Below are 21,546 nucleotides of genomic sequence, written 5' to 3' on the forward strand. Positions count from 1 at the left end.
TATTTTCATTGGTCAGTTTTGACCTATTTTCCCACCCAAGTGCCTTCCTATATTAAAAACTGTATCAATTATATTTTTTGTTGCCATTATATCTATATATCTATACACATACACACACACACACACACATATATATATATATATATATATATATATATTTATGTATGTGTGTGTTTATATATATATGGATTAATTTTGAATCATCGAATGTTCAGAACATTGACATTCTGATCATCGAGACCAGAGCATCAAAGGTTCAAAATGAACCACACAAAAACCAAAAAACTTACAAAAGCTATTTTATGCAGGGGGGTTTCGCTCCCCTGTGCCCCCCCCACACCCCCTACTTTCATATTCCAACTCCAAGATTGCACTACAGTGGGGTAAGGGAAATCTCCCATTTTCCGCTATATGCAGTAACACTAAACGGGAGATTTCCCATACCCTACCTGCAATGCCAACACTGAGATGGCACACACACACACAACCACAACATGCAGAGCACCTTGCTGCCCTGCATACACACCCAAAATTCTACAATTTCACTTACCTGGCACTTCCACTTTAAACCTTCGATGTTCTGAACATCGATGTTCTGGTCTCGAAGATCAGAACGTCGATGTTCTGAACATTCTATGAGTCAAAGTGGAACCGTGTGTGTGTGTGTGTGTGTGTGTGTGTGTGTGTGTGTGTGTGTGTGTGTGTGTATATATATATATATATATATATATATATATATATATATATATATATATATATATAAAATATAAATCTATCTATAGATTGATCGATAGATACATTGTCATGCATGCAGTTTTTGTGTTGGTATCCTGCAACAGCAGTGGCAGCTCTGTATGGGCAACAATCTAGAATCCTAAGCTCATCTGTGCACCCAAAATGCGTGCTTCTTTGTTGAAGAGACTGCACATCATATAGAGCAGTTCTGTAGGGGCATTGTGACAGTGTCCTGTTGATGTACCTCCATAAATGTGACATAGCACACACTGAAGTCTCATTTGGTACATAGTATAGCTGCCACTGACTTATGCTAATGTCATGCACACTTCCTGGTGCTCCATAACATGTTGTTTCTGCAGCTATCCTATACAGATGTCTTTGACATTGGCACTAGCTTTCTTGCTCCATTTCTGTATGCAGTGTCCACACATGTTTTGATGTCTCTGAATTTTCACCATCATATAAGTACCATGTTACCATGTAAGGTGCTGAACCTCTTAATACCTTACATAATGAATATTTGTTAAAACTGATTTAGAAAAATAAATTGTGTAGTATCAGATAAAAGTTTACACTGCAAAAAAAGGTTTCAGTAATATTTACAGTCTAACGTGTACAGTTTCAGCTCAACAGAATGCTGCTGACTTATTGACTTATATAAACAGACAGAAAATGTATATCTATTTTCGCAAAAATTGAGATTCAACAATGGAATGTCTGACACAATATTAAAGCACAAATCTGGCCACTCAGAATACTACTAAAATAGTTACTCTAGTCTGCATGCTTAATGAAATACTGATATCTGTGAAATTTCAAAAAGCTGTAATTCCACTGGGTCCATATTGCTAAACACTCCAGATTGTCATAGAATGTCCAGATTTTTGCTTCATATTTTTAGTCTGTTCCTCATAATATTTGTGGCTTTTTTAATTCTTGTGGCATATGAGTGAGGAATGAATTCAGTAAATAATGACAGACATTTGAGTTTCAGACTTCATATCCTTTATAAAATGTATAGTAACATAAGACCTTTTATTCTGGCAACTTTCTAAGAGCAATATTTAAATTTTGTCCCTATTTCGGGGGCTTTGTCCCCCATTATTTTTGGATTTGTCCAGATTTTTTATGTTAAGAGGTTGAGAGATATGACTGGATTTATGACTTTCTAGTCACCTATGGTGACAGCATTTGGCTTTACAGAAAAAAAATGGTCAACTTAGGTTAATATGATTGTAGGGGTATGCTAGTCTATAATGGTCAACTTAGGTTAATATGATTGTAGGGGTATGCTAGGCTATCTGCTTGCATTCAACTTTCTGAGATAGCTTTTCTTGTAATAATTTGAGTGGAGTTGTATTTGTTCAATTACTTTTTTGTTTGTCTCTGTCTGAATTGTGTATGGTGAACACCAGAGATGAAAGCAGTATGATTCAGAGTTAGTGTGTTGTGAAATGCTACAGTGCTGTTTGAACTTGTATGAATGTTGCTATGACCGTTCTTACATTGCAGAGATGTGGTGTGGTCCTGCTTATCACTGATCTACTGCAAAGTAGCGGTTTTGTATCTAAGCTGCTACATATTCAGCTTTTGCACTTTCTTAATTTTCAGAAAGAGCTGCTGTGTTTAATATCTTATTTTCTATTTTCCTTGGATGGATACAGGGTGCCCTTTATGAATTTTGCAGTCTTCTGCTGCTTTGGAAGATCTGGACTGTTGACGTATTTGCATGCTGTTGTCCAGACATAGCTTTGCTGATTTTTAGTGGACTATTGATATGAGCACCTTTTTTTTCCGCAGGTTGTCTCTTGCATTGGTTTTAACTGTTGCAGACTGCTGGCCTGCTTTTGCAGGGCTTCTTTAGTGTGGATGTAAGACTGTCAGTATCCTTTGGAGACTAGTTCCTCTACCATGCATGGGTATTAGGACTTACAGACTTACAAAATATTCAAGCTATTAACACTATTTTGAAGGTTTAATTTAATCTAAATTTTATGTTCTTGAAATACATATTATTTTGGCATTATGTTTTTTCTCAGAAATCTGCTAACACGGAATAAAAATCTAGTTCGGTGATTCTATATAGTCGGCTTTTTGCATGTTCATGTTTTATATAGTCCTTCAGGTTAAAGTACTTAAATGAACTTGAATTTAAACTATTTTGAAATATAATACTGGATTCAAAATTTTAAATATTACCATTGTAAAGATGACTGTTTAGAACTATGTTACTTTTCTACTTTCTGGTATTATTTATGCATCTTAATATATTAATGTTTGTGGTATGCTTTTACAATCTCTTCGGGTTTCTTCTCATCCTTTCTAATCATTCCATCTCCCACCACCATTACAACCCTTTATGTCTCATATCACATTCTAGTCCATTAGAGTGCTTTATCCCCAAAGCATTTAACATCTACAAAAAATTGAACAATGATCATGGCTGTAACAAAAAAAATTACAGGTAAAATTATTAAAATCTATAGTAAATTAGATCTTCACACAACCTTAAATACAGAAAATAGCAAAATAAGGTTACAAAATAGCACTACAACTTGCTACCAATTTTTGCATATAATAAAACAGGTGAAAACATGAAACAAGTACAAAAGAGTATTGCAGTGTAACTGGCTTTGCAAAGCCAATTACAATTAGCATACAAAGAAAGCATTCAAATTGGTGTATCTCAGAGTCCTGATTCAACAACTGCCCAAAAATCATAATCTGTGGACATCTATAAAATTAGAAAAATTCGTGGACAAAAATAATCAGAAACTGAACCTAGTGCTTCACTACTCTATGGATAAGTGTTAGATGCCAAAGATCATGTTTAAGAAGCACTCAAAATAGATTATAACAACAGATACTGAAAAAACTAAGTAAAAACATTCCCCTGTATAAATTATAGAAACTTGGATCAGAATACTGCAGCCTCCACTAAACAATTCTAATGTCCACAAGTCCCCCAGAAATGACATTTAAATGAGATGCCTCTTTGATAAATAAAGAAATTTGCTCGAGATGCAGAGACATAAACTTGCATCAGCATCTTCCATCTGCATGTCCCATAGGTTCATAGGTTCATAGGTTGGTACTAGGCTATCGGCCCTAGGGCCTATACAAGCCTAGCCATAACAATTCCCTGGCTATTTCTTCCCACACTATTTACTTCCCTGGACCCCTGTCTAGCAGGGCGAATGACATGATCCCTAGGGTGAATTTCCTTTCTCCCATTCAATCATCAAGGTTCCTTTTTAAGAGGGCCAAAGAGACGCTCTGCTTGACATGTATGGGCAGTCTATTCCAGAGTCTGGGGAGTCTCTGGGTCAGGACCCTATCCCTCCAGCATGTTTTGTTTATTGTGATGACAAGGTTTAGATCCCTGGACCATGTGGCTCCGAGGGATTGGGATTTCTTTAAGTGTAGCATGTCCAACAGCTCTGGGTTTGACATGGCCTTGTATGTTAAGCAGAGATCGTCTCTGAGTAGACAATATGCAACAGAGTATAGCTGGAGTTTTTTAAGGCGGTCAGCGTAGGGCATCTGCTTTAGGCCTGTGATTCTTATACTGAGTTATTTCTGCAGCCTTTCCAGTTGTTGCAGATGTCTTGAGGGGTACATACCAAACATGGCGTTGTATTCTATAATGGGTCTAATGAGGAATGAGTACAGTGGGACAATGACCTCCGTTTTCCTGGATGAAAAGCCCTTAGTGATGAGGTGTGCCACATAGAAGGATTTCCTCACTGTTGTGGCGATGTGGTTATCGAAGGTGAGACCACTGTCCACCTGTGTCCTTAAGTCCCTTATCACACTTTCGGTGTTTAGTGTACTACCACCTATATGGTAATTCACGGATACATGTTTTTTCCTAAAGGGGATATCTAAACATTTCTTGGTATTGAGCTTGAGCCCATGGCTCTGGCACCAAGCATCTGTTTCTGTAAGGCCCTTTTGTAGAGTATCTGCATCATTTGGGGATTCAGTAATAGCTTCCAGTTTGCAGTCATCTGTGAACTTTGTTAACCAGAGTCCCTTAGTGTTGACCTGTACTTCAGAGAAGTAGATGCCAAACAAGAGCGGTCCCAGGACTGAACCCTGAGGTACTCCACTTGTCACTTGTCTGGAGCTGGATTTGGAGTCGGCTACTTTTACAGTGTGGGTTCTGTCAGTAAACTAGTTGGCAATCCATCGAGTGATGTGGGGATTAATGCCCAGCTTAGTAAGTCTATCTATGATTCCAGAGTGGGGGATGGTGTCAAAGGCCTTGGCAAGTTACAGATAGGCTGTGTGGATTGCCTTACCCTCGTCCACGGCTCTGGAAATTGATTCAAAGAAGTCAATCAGGTTCAGGAGACAAGATCGGCTCTTCACGAACCCAAACTGGGTGGGGTCCAGTGATTGAAGGTTGCCAATGTCTTTGTTTATAAGTTCCATAATAATACCTTCCATGTCCTTGCAGATGAGGCTCATCAGACTGATGGTGCGGTAGTTTCGGGAATCCAAGGTGGTCCCCCCCTTGTGGACTGGGATAACTGTAGCTGTGCACCACTCAGTGAGCATGAAGCCTGAGGTAAAGCTATGATTAAACATGAAACTTAGGTAGGTGGCAGTTCATTTTGTAGTTCATGTAGTACACAGCCTGGGATGTCATCTGGTCCCATAGATGCTGTATTCTTAGCTTTGGCGAGTGCATTTTTTACCTGTGTCACCGTTATTACCGGAATTTGGCAATCTTCCGTTATTGAGATGGGCCGTTTAGGGAGTGAGAGGGGGGTGAAGCTGGCACTTAATTGATCTGCCAGGATATTGGCAATATCCTTGGGATCAGTATATTTAATGCCATTCTGTTGTAGTTCAGAGCAGATCTGAGCATTGCCATTTAGACATAGTTATAGAATGCCTTGTGGTTGTCTTTGGAATCTTTGGCAATTTTATTTTTGTAACTAGCTTTGGAGGATTTTATGAGGGATCTCAACTTCTTATTGAGGTTGGTAAGGTTTTTTACATCCTAGGATTTTCCTCTTTTCTGCAACAGTTTCTTCCTTTTGTTGTAAAGTTTGTTTATGGCAGGGAACCACCAGATTGGCTTCCTTTTTTTGAAGGAGAGCATCTTGGTTCTGTTTGGGATGGCACGATTCATGCACAAGTGGATGTGCTCGTACAGTACCTTAGTGTAGGATTCAGCAGTCGAACTTTCAGTTCTCGTCTGTATGGGTGTCATGAAGTTTGTCATTTCTGACTTGAGTAGCATGAAGTTGGCTTTGGAGAAGTTTTTTATGGAGGTTTCCTTACTGGGGGGTGGGATGTGGATGTTAAGGTTGATTAGCTTATGGTCAGATCTGACCAACGAGGGGGTGACCATAGGTGTGGAGCATCGATTTCCCATGTTGGTAATGACTAGGTCTAGGATATTGGAGCCCCTGGTGGGACTATGGATTAGTTGATCCAGGGAGATGGAATTTATGAATTCCAAGAACCGTTGGGCAAAGGTATTGGTACACGAGTAGTTTTCTCAGTTAACGGCAGGGTAGTTGAAATCACCCAGTATTAGGGTGTTTGGTTGTATCTTAATATTTTCCAGTATGTTTAGAAAGATGTAATGAGAATTTTGGGACATAGTGTGGGATCTGTAGCAAGCTACAATTTGGATTGCAGTCTTACCTAGTGTTAGTTGCACCTGGAGAATTTCAGACGCATTGTGTTGCGCATTGTGTTGGCCATTGATATCCTCAGTCCATATCAGTAAATGTCAGTGGAAAAATAACACCCACAAAACATTCACAGCTCCACAGCCACAGGACCTCCACATACGGCATCTTCCTTTTGGATTTAAAGTCCAAAGGAGAACAAACATGTTAATTTGCTTAAAACATTTGTAAATGACTTCTGAGCAGGTGTTTGAAGAATGACACAGGTAGATTTCTAAAATGAAAAATAGAAGACGAGGGAGAGAGAGAGAGAGAGAGGGAGGAGAGAGGAGAGAGAGGAGCAGTACTTGTCAGCCATGCAAACATCTGTTGCCAAACTGTACATGGTACTACATTTTATCTGAAAAAGTCAGTTACCTCACACTATAACTGTAGAGTAGATAGAGTTTAAATTCACTGAGTTCTGTTTGTTACTTAACACTTCACTGACTGCAAAGTGGATAAGAGTGATTGCGTGTTTGAATTATTATTTATTTTTTTATTTTTTTATTTTTTTGTCTGAGATAATCTAAATGGGTAAGAAAGATCCTTTTTCAAATAAAAGATACATACAGTAATGTTCAAATAAGTAAGGAAAACACCACAATAATGATCTAATACATACAGTTTAAATGAAACACTACTTTAAGAACAGAAACAACATGCAATAATGGTCGAATACATAGAAATCGAAGGAAACATATATTAATCATAGATGGATTTAGAGGGGGTGCTGGGGATGCTATAGATCCCTATCAGTGTTTATGTTAAGAAGTAATTGGGCAGTAAATCATAACATATTTTTGAACCACGGTTTTCCATATTACAGTTCTATCTATAAATTGCATTTACAGGCAAGTGTTTTGTCACTCTTGCCCTCTTTCCTGTGAAAGCAGTTTACCTGGAGGTGTGAAATGTTACCATTAGAGCAATTAGCAGATAATCAGCTGAGATTTTGTATTTTGGATCTCAGCTGAAAAAATTCTGTAATGTAGTCTGAGCCTCCCATTGGTATCAATAAGAGTGGCAATCTCTTTTCTTTCAGCCAGTAAAATATATAATAATTTGTTGTGACTCCCAGATAATGCTATGCATAAACCAAATAACAGGACTTAAATAAAAGTGAAAATTAAGCATTGAATAAACAGTATGTTTATGTTGTTTCTTTCTTGTCTATCTATCTGATGATGTAATATTTACTGATATCTACAAATCTACTTAATTTAAGAATTCGGTAAATGCATACATTATATAATATCAATGAAATTATTTTTATTGGTTGGTAGTGTCAGTCTCCAATTGTTGATATAAATAGTCTTTTATTTTTTTTTTAATATGAAGAGAATTCTGAGAGAAATAAATGCACAATTATATATAAAATGATGGGTCATACGAGAACATATTGTGTAGCTCTGATTTATTTGTGTCTCTTCTAAGATACTGGGTGTGCAAATTGGTGTATCTAGAGACATGATTATTCTGAGCTATGAAAACGAATCAGAATTGCCTAGATACAGTAAGGCCTTGCTGAGTCTAATTATGGTGGTTGCCAAAAAGCAATTGCTAGGAAATGGAAATCTATGTCTAAACCAGCTGTACTAGAAGTAATGGATCTAATAACAGAGGCAAAACAAGTGGAATTGCGATATTTAGAAAAGGGTAGGAGCAAATTACACAGAAAAAAATGGGAATTGTGGGAACAATACATACAGGAGGGGAATGAGGTTTAAAATAAACCAGGATTTAAATGAGCTATGTAATGTTTGATGGACAATGATTGAATAGATTACAAGTGATGTATAATGTTTGCAACTAAAATTATGTCAGTATGGTATGTGATGTATAATGCCTGCAACTAAGATTATGTCAATATGGTTTGTTTTCATTTATATAAATGTATGATTGGCTATGTCATAAGTGATAACTTAATAAATATGTTTCTTGTTTAAAAAAAAAATAAATAATGTGTCTCTCCAACTTGCATGAACTCTAACCCCAGAACCATGACACATGATATCATGCATCATGCTTATACTCGGCATGTACAACATGGTAGCAGAACTGGATTCTGTATTTTGTTTGCCCTATACTGTTGACTAAAGGCAAAACTACTGATCTACATTTACTGAAGTGCTGAAATCTCTGTCTCATATCGCCTACTTAGAGGTGATCTCTGCTTGACTTATAAAGTCACGTTTGACCCAGCTCTGTTAGAAATGCTATATCTAAAGAAATCCCAATCCCTACACGCCACACACTCCAGAGACCTCAACCTTATTACAACAATCAACAGAACGTGCTGGATGGACAGGTTCATAACCCAGAGACTGTCCATGCTATGGAATAGACTTCCCATACATGTCAAACAGAGCACGTCACTGGCTCTCTTGAAGATAAATCTTGATGAGTGAGTGGGAAACAGAAAATTCACCCCAGGGATCACTCCAGTGGCTCTACTCGACAGAGGCACTGGAAACTAAGGTCGGGTGGCACGATGCCAGGGTAATCCTATGGACTAAGCTTGTAAAGGCTCCAAGGCCATTAGCATAGTACACACCTATGAACCTATGAAATTCCATGTGTTATGCTGGTGATTGTTACTCTGATTTCCAGTCAGCACAGTTATACTGTTCATAATTTTTGTAGTTTATACAAACAGATCAAAAGCAGACTTTTGTGTGTCTGTAAGAGATTAAAAGCAAATGTTAAAAACAGAATACTAGGTTAAGAAAAATGGCAGGAAAAATACAAGTTCTGTTCAGAGGTTCATAGGTGTCTGCTAATTTAACAACCACTAGAGCCCTTGTAAGCCTAGCCAGGCAACCCAAATGTAACCCACAAATTTGATTTACATAGGGGGGATTTACTGCCTGTGTCCATCATAGGCACTAGACCAGGGATGAATTTTCAATTACCCATCCATTGAGCCAACATTGTGCTTAAATAGGGATGGAGAAACTCTGCTTCACATGGATGGGGAGCCTGTTCCAGAAAATGGGAATTCTCTGAGAAAGATAGATGTCTCTCCAACATGTCCTATTTATGTCATAAGCAAAATGTAGGTCTTTTAATTGAGTAGTTCTGATGCTGTTTTTTGTGGATGTGCAGAAAGTTCATCAAAAGAGGATCCAGGGATGTCTTATATACCTGGCAAAGATAATGTCTCAGAAGACTGTATGACACAAAGTAAGGAGACAGGGCTTTGAGGTAGGACACTGTGTTTACTCCTTGTGTTTGTTTTGTAAAGAACCTTTGTGGATGTTCCAGTTGCTGTATGTGTCTGGTCAGATTCATACCGAAGGGACATTACACTCTAGGATAGGTCTGATGAGGGTCGAGTACAGTAATATGATGACCTCTTTGAACCTAGATGCCATGTCCTTGCTTATAAGTTGTGAAACATAGAAGTATTTTCTTACTACCTGGGGCACATGTTGGTCAAAGGCCAGGTTACTGCCTACATGAGCTCCCAGATCCCTGACCAGTGAATCAACTTTGAAAAAAGGTTTTATCGATGATGTAGTTACCAGGGGTGGCAGACTTCCCAAAACATTTCTTGGTACTGAGTTTTAAGCCATGCCTTTAGCACGAAACATTTGTCTGTATTAGATCTTTCTGAAGTGTGTTCTCATCTTGGGGGGAATTCAATGACTGCTCACAGTTTGCAATCATCTGTGAACTTGGTTAGCCAGAGGTCTTTGACATCAGAGCAGTAGATGCCAAAGAGGTGTGAGCCTAGCATAGAGCCTGGGGGACTCCACAGGTGACCAGCTTGTTTATGGAGGTGGCCATACTAATTATAACCTCCTGGGTCCTATCAGTGAGCCAGCTAGCTATCCCGCATGTCATAAAGTGATTCATGCCTAGTTCTATAAGTTTGTTGAGAATATCTGAGTGCCAGATCTAGGTAGGCAGTATGCATAGTTTTCCCCTCATCCATTGCCTTAGTTACCTTTTCAAAGAAGTCAGCCAGATTCAGTAAGCATGACCTTCTTTTGGCAAAGTCAGATTGGGATGGATCCAGTGTCTGGAGGTCTCCTATGCCCTTGCTGATAATTTCCATGATAATTTTTTTCCATCTCTTTGCAGATAAGACTAGTCAAATTAATTGGTCTGTAGTTTCCAAGATATGTTGAAGTCTGTAGTTTCCAAGATATGTTGAAGGCCCTCACTTACAAAGGTCCTTCACATGAAGTAAAGTGCATTTTAAGACTATAGTTAAATAATGACTCCAGGGGTCCTGATAAGTTATATTTTAGACTGTTCAGGAGGCATCCTGGGATATTACTGGGGCCCAGTAAGGCCATGTTCTTGGCTTCAATGAGTGCAGCCAGTACATGTACCCTAGTTATAGATGGAGGGGTTATTTTGAGTGTATTTTGGGGGGGATAGTTGAAGGTGAGAGGGGGAGAAGCTGGAAATTAATTTGTCCACTAACAGGTTCACAATATCTTCAGGCTCAGTGAATGTGGCATCATTAACCACCAGTTCATCAGACTGTTAAGTGCTGCTGCTGAGATTTCTGACATAGATGTAGGAGGCCTTATGGCTATATTTCACCTGGGAGGCTATCTTAACCTCAAAAGTGGCTTTGTTTGACCTAATTAGCCCTCTTAGTTGCCTATTTAGTTTGATGAGAGAGTTTTTATTTTCATGGGAATTACCCTACTTGATTTGTGTCATATTGTTTTCCTTTTGTTGTATATTTTGTTTAATGTGGGATACTACCATGGTGGTTTGTTTCTGGGGCTAGTCCTGGGCTTATTTCTGGTAGGTATAGCAGCCTTTATGCAGCCATTGACATGGCTGTACAACATTTCAGAGAGCAAGTCAGGATAGGCTGCTGTGTTCTCAGGGTTTGGAGGGGCATTGAATTTTGACAAACCATCACTTAATAAAGAGTAGTTTGTCTTGGAATAGCTCCTAACTGTTGCTGTTTTTTATGGGATTACAGAACTGATTTTGATTTCACAGGAGACAACTTTATGGTCGGACCTTACCAGGTAGGATGAGACTTGGGGGGGGGGGTGCTGCATTCTCCCATATTTGCGAGCACAAGGTCCAGTATGTTGGAACATCTTGTGGACAACATTGTTTGTTTTTACAAAGTCCAGGAATCTCTGTGCCTGTAGCTTTAAAGCTATGTAGGATTCCCAGTCTATACAGAGGTAATTGAAGTCTCCCATGAGTAGGGTGTTAGGTTGAATGGTAAATGTCACCAGTAGGTCCAAGCATGCATTATGAGCTTCTTGGGACATGGAGGGTGACCAGTAGCTGGCTAGGATATGGTACGAGATTTTGTCTGTGGTGATCTGCACATGGTGGAACTCCAGCACATTATCCTGCTTGACCACCCTAGAGGTATGCTTGTTATTGATGTATACTGAGATACCTCAGCTTTTAGCCCTTGTTTATGCAGCCACTGGTCTAAAAGTGTGGGAGGCACTGAAACCTTGCACTGCTAAGGTACTGTCTGCTGCTTTAAACCATGTCTCAATAACTGCACAGCTGTCTATATTCTCAAGTGTGAGGAGGGCTTGCAGGGACTGTAGTTTTTTTATGTAGGCTCCTGGCATTGAAAAGTAACACCTTGAGGTTCAGTTGATTTGATTTTGCTATGTCAGCAGGTTTGTCAATTGGCATTGCCTAAAAAAGGCACAATGGGGATGGATAAAGTTTTAACCAGCATTTGAAAGCCTAGAGAGAAAAGTGCAGACCATCCTTGGGAAAGCAATGTGGCATCATCAATGGTGATGGTAAAATGCTCTTCAGTTCTAGGCTCATACCAGCCTGAGACACATAGTCTGAAAGCTCCATAATGGCTCTCTTCATATAGTGCAAGGAGCTACATCTCAGGTCATTTACACCTACATGAACTATGATGGAATCATACAGGTACCTGTGGTGTAATGACTTGAGTGCATGCATGACTTGGTGGATCCTGGTTCCAGAAAAGCAGCTAACAGTTATACAATTATCTTTTCCTTGCTCAGACTGGTTAGAGGGGCATCAGTGTATCTTAAAATGGAGTCCCCTATGATGAGAGTCTTTGGAAGTACTTACCTTAGGGGCTTAGTGTTTGGGCCTCCACTGAGAGTGACAGAATGTGTGATATTAGGTGTTTTTTTCTGAGTGCCTCTGGGCTTGCTGAAGCATAGCTTTGACAACAGGCAATCTAGGTGATCTTTGTTGTTTAGGAAGATTGTTTTCAAGTGCCTCAGCATACTTTAGTCTATGTGTGTTGCGTGCTATGTGAGGTGGGTGCTGTGTGCATTGTTTTGACAATCTGATGTGGGCTTGTACGTGAGAATATGATAATCACAGAAAAGAATCACAAGTATTGGCACCAATATTATTTCTTCTAAGAGAAAAGAAATATGTTAAATGTAATTTAAAAAACTAGCTGAAAAATTTCACTTTTCAAAACATGCAGATGCGGTAAAACAGTTGGAACAAAATTCAATCCTAAATTTAAGACAGCTAATTGTTCATTAGTCTTTTCATGTCCAGATAAATTAATTACCATGGAGTTCAAATTTACTTCCTCCACATTCACATGTTCTCTAATTGTTGTGACTGTCCTTCTGTAACCATCATACTATTAAACCCGTTAGCATTTCTCCCCCGCTTCTTACAGCTGTTATCTGGTTGTTTGTTTTACCAGTGGGATTGTGAAATTTTTGTTCATGAACTCCAGTTCTTGTGTTGGTTGGAGGGGAGAAAGGCGTTTTTATGACTTTCCCAAATTATGGTATATCCAGTTCCTTCTGCAGAGGCAAATGACACCATCTGCTGCTTTTTAAAACCTTCGTTGTGACGTACGTGAGTTCCTGTCAGTGAGCCTTCAGACTGGTCTTCCACAAAAAGTTTCTACCATTATTATAATCACAGAGGTCACTATTTAACTTCACTTTCTTCTTCTCCACTAAGTCCTGTTCATGAGACTTTAATTTATCATTGATATCCCCCAACAGAGTATCCAAATGAGAAGCATTCAATTGACATTCTCAATTTAAAACCCGATAACAACAGTAAGAAGCTCAGGTTTAGTACAGCCATTTCAAAAGCACCTTCCTGGTCCTAAACATTTATGCTCATTAAAGTAATTTGATATATACTATCCCTGCTAAATTTAAACCTTGCAACTTTTTTATATAGGAGAAAGTAAAAGAGCTTTTAAGGTTGAGGTTGCAGGAGCATATTAGGGACATTAAGAGACAACAACTTGATAACCTCATTGCCTTGTACTTTAAACAATATCATCAGGGTGATTTTTCAGTTTAACAGGTTACTGTTCTTGTGCAGGTGGTAGTTAGGTTTGGGGAAAATGTTTTACTTAAAGATAAATTATTATATAAGGAAACTGTTTACATTTTGAAGTATGGCACTTTAATGCCTTTGGGCTTAAATTCACAATGTAATTGGAGGCACTTGATTCAATTTATATCGCTTTCATTTTGCTAATTGATTTATTGATTTATTGATTCATTGATCATGTGTTTTATATTTTATATACATATTGCTTTTATAACAATGATGTTTTACTCCTTGAAGGTTGAAGCAGAGCCCCTCGCTGACCCTGTTTAAGGGTAATTTGGATAATTGGATGGGAATTTCAGACTCACTCTGTGGGTTTCACCTGTGTCCCTCTTGGACAGGGCCAGTTGTTGTTGACTTAGTTCCACTTAATACCTTGATATTCTTGGGAAAGGGGGCTGTTCTTGGCTAGGTTTGTAAGGGCCCTACGGCTATTAGCCTAGTAACCTCCTATGATCCTATGTATGCCAATCGCCAGAGTTTATTTAAGTTTTTTGGGAGGGGGGTCTGTTGGCCAATCGCCTGTAATATTTTTAAGTGCCTATTAACCCTTTATGCAATATGTCAAATGCTTTGCTCAAGTTTAGTACAGCCATTTCAAAAGCACCTCCCTGGTCCTAAACATTTACGTTTAGTAAAGTCATTTAATATATACTATTCCTGCAAAGAGTTCATGTGGTATTGGCTTTGTTCCATTTAATCTTCTACATACTTAAAGCATTCCCCTCAGAAGCTATCCCACAATCTTCCCCACCACTACCACTTTGATGATAGGTTGAAAGATTCCCGCTTCTTGTACTACTCATTACCTTGAGAACAGCAATCACCCTCACTTTTTCTTCAGTTTTTAAGTACAGTTTTATTCATTTTTTCATCATTAAAATGTTTTCTGGTCTTTCCACTAGTTTCCTTAAATGTTTCATGAATTATTCTAAGACCTCTATCACATCACATGACATTACCGCTTATACCTGTAGTTTTAGGAGTTCTTTTAGAACATTTTGTTCTTTAAAATGACTAATGGCAACATACAGTTCCATCTTTGCTTTTGTCTTTTCTATCTCACATATACTTACCTACTTGAGGTGCTCTTTCATTGTCTTTGTTTTTCACTGTCCCTTTCTGGCTATCCCTGCTCTTCACTTCACTTTCCCTTCCTTTAGCCAGTGCTTTACTCCCTAATACACCTATGAAGAAATGTCAATTAATCTCCTTTCCTTGGTTTAAGGCATTGCTCTTACAACTGTATGCCCACTTCCCTCTGCTTTAATGGATATTGGGCCAAATTCAGGAAGCCTCCGTGTAAGAGTTATAACTCTTACACGGAGGCTGCAGTGAAACTGTGTGATGTCAGCATGTCATGCATATGCATGAGGTGCATGAGGCATGCTGAATCACACTAGTAACTCTTACACGGTCCGTGTAAGAGAGTAGGAGGCGTGTCCGTAGGCTAAGCCCTGTAAGCGGACACGCCCCCGGAAGACTAGAATGGCTGAAAGTAAACAGCCACGAGAGAGGCCATGGAAATGTGAATAAACACACTACACAACACATGCCCCGATAGACCATCACAGTATAAAGTGAAGAGATGTTATAAAATTAAATTAAAACCTTTTTTTTTTTTTTAAAACCCCGTAAATGTTTGCTACTGTGTGCGCGGGTGTGCTACTAGCGCAATCACAGTTAGCAATCAGTGGAAAAGGATATAAGAACTAAATATGCAAAGTAAGCCAAGAAGTAATAGCTTAGCGGTAAAGTTGCCGGCCTAAGAGTAGGCAGGCAGGGTTCGAGCCCCCACAACAACCTTTTTTTTTTTTTTGTAAATAAGCACTAAAAAGCCCCCTGACAGTATTGTACAAATGTAAAAGTATTCCCTTTTGTAAAATGGAATGAAATGGAGCATATATTTTGAAGTAACACAATAATAAAAATAGTCAGAAATGTACTGATAGCTAAGTTGCTGTGAGATAGACTGCCCGTAGCTGAGTAGTGTTTCAAAAGCTGCAAACTGCGTGCCCGTTGCTAAGCACCGGTTTAACAGGCTGAAACTGTTTGCAACTAGCTGTGCTTAGCTGAACATGTGTGTCACTAGCCAATTAAGGTTTATCCCAGCGCACACTGTTTGCGCGCCGCTCCCACAAGCTAACTGGCAGTGCGCATGCGTTACCTCCGCAAAGCGCAGACCTGGTTTAAAGTGCTTAAAAGTGCTTTTGGCATGTTTGATTGACAGGTCCTCAACTCATTTCTGTCAGTAAAAGCAAAAATCAGTTGCCAGATTCGAACCCAGGATACCATGCACTAGAGTCAAGGAACTAAACCACCAAGCCATGACAGCAATACCTAGAAATGCAGAAATAGCATATATATGGGATAAAACCCAGAATGGAGCATGAGAAAGCATTTTCAGTGAAGTAGATACAATTCCAAAACGGCCAATCAGAGAAATGTGCGGAAAAGCGGCATATATAAGCCCCATAGGCGGGAATACACAGCATAACTGATTGTAGAACAGACTTGCAGTCAGCATGAGTGGAGTAGGTGAGGGACGTTGCTTTCGAGCACAGCGTTGGGCGTTGAGGAGTCCAGATACATGGTCTGGCTCCTTGTCCATAATCACGAGGCCCAACTCATGCAGGGCCAGGTCTCATGGGGAGTATAGGGCAGAGGCGTGGGACGGTTGGCTCGTGATCTGACCAGTGCTACTGGCATTCCACGCACTGGTGAGCAGGTCCGTCACCACCATGCGGACCTGAAGAGACGCAAGCAGGACCAATTGAACCGTTGGATCCAGGAGGCCCGGCAAATGCCCAACGCCCACTACTGAGTAAGTCACATTTTACTCATGTATGTAACGATTTCAACCAGCTGATTCCATGGATATCAGTAGTCCAATATCATTCCCTTTGTATTACAGCTGCAGGTGTCCGCTCTATGAATCAAGAGATGCACGCCAGAAGGCTGGTGCGGCTGCGCCACCATGCAGGTTAGTAACCCCACCCAGTACTTGTAAATAAATATTATTATGTACCATGTATCAGAACAGTGCAGTGTATTGATTAAAAGTAATATAATGTGCAAGCAGGAATTGAAAGTCTGCAGGTATGGCTGCAACAAGTTCATCAGTATGCAAGTGTAACTGGAAATATAATTGATAGAATTAAACAGTGCTGTAATACAGATGTCCCATCATTAATTAAATATACTGTAACCTGCAGTAGTCTCAAGAGTACAGCTTCAGAATCTGAGGTAGTCACATGTGAGATATATCCCCTGTTGAAATGCTGAATCATGACAGAAGTGAGGCTGTTGGAAAGTGTTTGAATCACCACAGGTCTGATATGTGAACAAAGCCTAGAAGTACCAACCTGAACTGTGAAGTTGCAGAATGTGTGAGAGTGACAGAAAGGCTCATGTATGAATAAATAAAGTAGTAATAACCCTGAATATATAAGCCTCAGTGTGTTTCCACAGAACTAAATGCATGTGGGAAGTACAAATTAACATCCCAAACTGATTTCAGTGTGTCTGAATCTGGAATGTCTAGTTCAAAATCTGTATATGGTGATAACAGTAAACAATTTGCAGATAGAATGAATGATTATCTGACAGACTAAACAGCCATAGTTCTCCCCTGTCCTGTCATCAAAGTGTAGCAGGATGATGTATCTGATCAAATTCAAAATAAGTAGGATAGTGATGTATGTGTAACATGTGTAGCATGACAGTCAAATAAAGATTATTTTGAAACATCAGCCTCAACTTAATTGTGTACCTATTAGAAATGTGAATCAATGTGTAACATATGAATGTGTCATCACTTTCTATCCCCACCCAACCCTATATAATTCCATATAACAACATCCACTAAATAATGGTATGTGAACATTTCATTAATCATGGACATTTGTCCGTTACAAACATATATGCATGTCTGTTCGTGCATGTGCCCTGTTCATACCTGCAAATCTGATGGCCTGTTGCCATTAATCAACCCTGCATGTCGTTTGACTGTGTTTTGCTGTTCAAATAATGCATGTGATATTGATATGCCCCTTGTTCAATGGTGTTCATATCTGGGTGTTTGTTTGATGGGAATACCAATGCATGCTGTTACAACTAATCTGAATGGAATAAAATGCCACTAACCCAAACTAACATAACTACTCACAAACCTAGAACGCTTGGGAAGGCAGGTCCCAGCGGACCCACCTCTCCCACCTCAGCTGGCGACTGCACCTGGCACTAGTGCCCAGGCGGACCCTCCGGTGGCCCTGTGCCACCTTCGGGTGGAAGCGCTGCAGGGGATGGGGCCCGTCCCCTCTGCAAGTGTGGCCGGAGGGGTTCTCCACTCACCCTCCGCGTGTCCGGTCTGTGGTGCGTGGGAGATCCAAGACACTGTTCTTGGACCCCACGCCAGCTTGAGGCTCGTGTGGCACAGCTAACGGCCCGGCCGTTGCCCCGCCACAGCCCCAGCACAGCCCGTCCTGGGCTGTGAAGGAACAGTGGCAACTGCCTATGGGTGGGGATATCAGTTCCACTGTTGCCATCTGTGGGCTCGTGCATCTCGGATATCCCAACCTCCGTCCCGTCAATTGTGTAACCCCCACGTGTGTCATACACCGTCCCTGTATGCGTCTTGTCTGTCTTGTCTGTTAACCTACCCAACCTACCTCCCCAGCTTTACCGACTTCCTTCACCTGTCATACCACTCTCACCTGTAAAAAAAAAAAAGGGCACTCTGTCCCACAAAAAATTACGCCCCATACATAGCTGTCCATGTCGCACACATGTCCGCTGGACATCTAAACTGTTAATTACAATTGGCTGTACAACAAATATTAATGTTGTCCTGACACCTCTCTCAGAGGTGGAAGGTTTCAAATGTCTTACCAAAATACATAGAAATATACAGCTGTTGCTGCAAAAGACATGGGCATCTATGGGCCTTACCTACACCCTTCCTGCAAATCCCACGCTTCTTTCCCTACTGTCTTACCCTCTTTGTGACCCCTTTTTCACCACTTTCCTGTCACCCCTTTTCTTTTCTTTCAAAGAAAATAGCTGGTGTGCGCTTGTGTAGCGGAGCTCACCGCCAGTGCATCGTGAGCTCCGCAAACGCAGCGCAGACCTGGTTTAGTGCTTAAAAGTGCCTTTATGGCACTTTGATTGACAGGTCCTGTACTCACTTTGAAAGTTTGCTAAGAAAAATAAATTCCCACTGTCAGTCTCGAACCCAGGACCTTGGTAACATTAGTCTGTATGACCTACCACTAAGCCATGCCTGCTTTGGAAGAACACACTGCTAAAATAAATATAACATGTAATAGTAGGAATCAGTATAAAGGTAATATAGGAGATGTACTATCCAAAGCATGTCAGGTAGAGTTTTAATGGCCAAATTACTGGATTCCCATACTAGTTCAGTGTGAGCAGAAACAGGCCTGCTACCTGTTAGCTTGTACATAATAATGTAAGGTAATGTACATATGTGAAGGTATGTATATCTACACATACATATATATAAATATATAGTAATACATATGAAATATAGTTGTAGGTCTCAGTAGCCATACACACTCACTACAGGAAACAGTGAAGATATATGCAGCAACCAGAATCTGCAACACAGCCTGGCTCCTGTGAGACCTACTAAGCCCTTTAACTGCTTAAAGGTGCCTCCAGCACTGTGATTGATAGGCCTTATACTCAACTCAAAAGCAGAATATGAGCATACTAGTAGGCCCTACCACAAGACCATTGTAACACTAGTCTGTATGACCTACCACTAAGCCATGACTCTCATACAGGAATATAGTGCTAAATAAGTGGAACATGTAATAGTAGGAATGAAGATAAAGGCAATATAGTATGTCTACTACCCAAAGCATGTCAGGCAGACTTTTATAGTCCCAATTACTGGATTCCCATACTAGAGTAGTGTTAACAGAAACAGCCCTGCTAATTGTTAGCTTGTACCCAATAATGTCAGCTAATGTACATATATGAAAGTATGTATATGTACACAGATATATATATATATATATATATATATATATATATATATATATATATATATATATATATTTATATAGCAATACATATGACATATAGTTGTAGGTGTCAGTATGCATACACACTCACTACAGGGAACAGGCAAGATAAATGCAGCAACCTGAATCTACAACACAGCATGAAGCATGGGAGATGTACTAACCTTCACACTCACAGAACACTGTCAACAGCATACCAGCATGGTCCACGCCCTACAATCTGAAAGGGCAACGCCTATCTCACATACCCTTTTATAGCAGTGTCCTGAAATCACAGTGAGACATGCAATTAGTACACACCCAGCTTCTTGCAATTAGCAAATGCTGCCTTACAATTGGTGCAGAGGCCATCACATGGACCTATGCAGATACCTACAAAAGTATTCAGTACCCACACTCCACTCATGCAATACAGTCATTGCACAAACCTAATGAGAAAGAGAGAGAGAGAGACAGAGAGAGAAGAGAAAATATACAGACAGCCAGCAGCAAAACAGCAGCAGCAGCAGCAACAGCAGCAAAATTCAAGCAGCACGAGTGACACACCAAAAGCTGCCACAAACACAGGTAATGCAAAGTAGCAGGTTAATCCTGTGTATACTGTGACACCTCCAAATGTATCATAGTTCACTATCTATAGGTATGTCCATGAGATAGGTTGTGTGTAGATAGTCATGAAATATAAACATATGTAATATTGTTGTACATGTGGGCCATAACTAACACTTCCATAGCTTAGAACACAAGGCCAGTTGTGCATATGATGCAGTAGTTCCCAGGGTCAGTAGAGGTTCCTCCTCATTGGTGTGGGACCACTGTGTATGTATGGCACTGTTCAGGTACATATCCTGTAGTATGGCCAGGGATTAATATCAGTCTGTCATGTGGTGCTATGTCCTCCAGGGGTGAATGTAGCACACATCCAGGGATACCATTTCGTAACAGTGATGATATGTGTTCTGCAATGATGAGGGTGGCTCTCACCTGGACATGTGAGAGGATAGGGAGGTTACAGTCATCTGGGATAACTAATAACACGTGTGTAGGACAATGGGGGGGGGTACCTGCACCTAAACTGTCTGCAACATTGTTGGCAATATCTGTGCACTTGGTGAATGTGAAGCATCTTAACACTGCAGACAACAGATGCCTTCCCGTCATGTGAATCTGCCCTGTGCTGCAGTAGCCGAGTAGTAGAGTGTGTTCTCCCAGTTGGCAAAAGGCAGTTAACCCTCCCAGCATAGTGCACACACATAAACCACACTCATACATTCCCTTTGCAGGATTCAAACACCCACCTAACTACGTTATGACACTGAAGAAAGACACATTAGCAGAGTGCGCTATGCAAATTACTGGAGGACTTTACTACAGGTGATATAGTTATACAGTCCTGACATCATCACTGTTTCAAAAGGGGGATCTGCATCCTGTACGATACTGTCACGGTTGCTAATAGGGACATTTCCCACACACACACATCGATGTGTTGGAGGTTTGCATATGTGGGGGATCCAGAACACCAGTGTGATTAGTATATGGTTTGATTGCAACAATGAGGGATATACTCCCAGTGGTGGGCTGTTTTTACTCATGTTTGTAAAGATCAGCTCTAGTATATCTGCCCCTCTTGTGGGAAGGTTGGTTACCTGTTCCATAGCCAAAGAATGTCTGATCAATGGGAACCTTAGAGCTTGGGTATTGTGGCCTGTGTAATATACACAGTCTATGTTTGGGTAGCTGGCATCACC

The sequence above is a fragment of the Protopterus annectens genome, chromosome 9.part0 (genome assembly GCF_019279795.1).
Source record: "Protopterus annectens isolate FY-2018-M chromosome 9.part0, PAN1.0, whole genome shotgun sequence".
NCBI lineage: Eukaryota > Metazoa > Chordata > Ceratodontiformes > Protopteridae > Protopterus > Protopterus annectens.